Source organism: Carlito syrichta, unplaced genomic scaffold, assembly GCF_000164805.1.
Source record: "Carlito syrichta isolate Samal-C Ts95f unplaced genomic scaffold, Tarsius_syrichta-2.0.1 Scaffold309041, whole genome shotgun sequence".
Classification (NCBI taxonomy): domain Eukaryota; kingdom Metazoa; phylum Chordata; class Mammalia; order Primates; family Tarsiidae; genus Carlito; species Carlito syrichta.
Window position 1 is genome coordinate 1,472,916 of NW_007253137.1, and position 1,814 is coordinate 1,474,729.

Genomic DNA, 1,814 nt, shown 5'->3' on the forward strand with positions numbered 1-1,814 from the left:
TGTGTGTGTGTGTGTGTGTGTGTGTGTGTGTGTGTGTGTGTGTGTGTGTGTTTGGGGGAGAGGAGCCCTACTTCTATATAAGGATTTCTTTTAAAATATCTTAAAAAGATAACCAGGCGTGGTGGCTCAAGCCTATAATCCCAGCACTTTGGGAAGCGGGGGTGAAAGGATTGCCTGAACTCAGGGGTTCCAGATCAGCCTGGGCAACATGGCGAGACCTCGTCTTTACAATAAATAAAAAAAAAATAGCCAGGTGGTCCCAGCTACTTGGAAGGCAGAGGTAGAAGGATCACCTGAGCCTAGTAGGTCAAGGCTGCGGTGGCTGTGAGCGTGCCACTGCACTCCAGCCTGGGCCAAAGAGTGAGACACCGACTCAAAAAAAAAATGTATATCTATATGTATATCTTAAAAAGAAAAATCATTGTATAAACCTTAGTTCAGAAGACCTAAGTCTTCTTTCTTTAAAAATAGAGATAGAAGGCTGGACGCAGTGGCTCATGCCTGTAATCTCAGCACTTTGGGAGGCCAAGGCGGGAGGATTGCTTGAACCCAGGAGTTTGAGATCAGCCTAGGCAACACAGTGAGGCCTCATCTCTATAAAAAATAAAAATATTAGCCAGGCATGATGGTGGTGTGCCTGTAGTCCCAGCTACCCAGGAGGCTAAGGTAGAAGGATTGCCTGAGCCCAGAAAATCGAGGCTACAGTGAGCTGAGATCATGTCACTGCATTCCAACCTGGGTAACAGGGTGAGACCTCAATTCAAAAAAAAAGAAGGAAAGAAAAGTAAAGAAATAGGGTTGTACCTTGTCTCCCATGTCACTGATGCAGTTCAACTCAGATATAAACAGTCTGATTATAACACTATTACACATCCAGCTAGCTTTGAAGGTGTTCATTGCAGTTGTGAATTAATCATTATTCTAACTAAGCTAGAGTCTCATTTTCCTCTTCAAGCTTCTCCTTGTTCAGTTTGCATGGATTACTGAATGTGAGGATACCAATGCAAATTATCTCTCAGCAATACAATACTAAACACATACCACTGTTTTTATTATGTACTCTGTCATGTTTCAACATGTGTGAAAAGTCATCATTAACCACTTATTTTAAAATTCTGTGTTTTTGATTATAGTTTCTTTCATGAGTTCAGGATTTTTATCAGGATCTCATTTCCCTTTCACCCTCTGAAACCCAAAACAAAAGTCTCAGTGGATCCATTCTTTTCAGAAAGTCACCTATTTTTTCCCCTTTCCTCGCTCCTCCGCTCCACTCTGCCTCCTTTGCTCCCTCACTTCTAGAAAGTTACCATTTTGGAAAAGAATATCAATATTTGGTATCTGGTATTATATTTGGTATGAATGACTTTCAAAGTACTAGTTCTTCTCTGACTTTATGTACATTAGCAAAGTTATTATAATAGTCTTGCTTAAAAAAAAAAATTCAGCAAAACCAGTCATTAATCTATTACAATTGGACTGTATAATTTTCTTATTTTCTGGAAGCTTTCAGTGCTGGAAAAGAAGGGTTTTTAAGAAAGTGCCTTTTATCATGGCTAGAAGAGAGTTGGACTTTTTTTTTTTTTTGAGTTGGAGTCTCATTCTGTCACCCAGACTGGAGTGCAGTGGCCGCTCCCAGCCACCGCAGCCTCAACCTGCTGGGCTCCAGCGATCCTCCGCCTCAGCCTTCCAAGTAGCTGGAACTACGGGCGCATGCTACCACACCTGGCTCATTTTGATTTATTGTATTTTTTTTTTTTGTTTTTTTTTTTTTTTTGAGTTGGAAGTCTCACTCGGTCGCCCAAACTGGAGTGCAG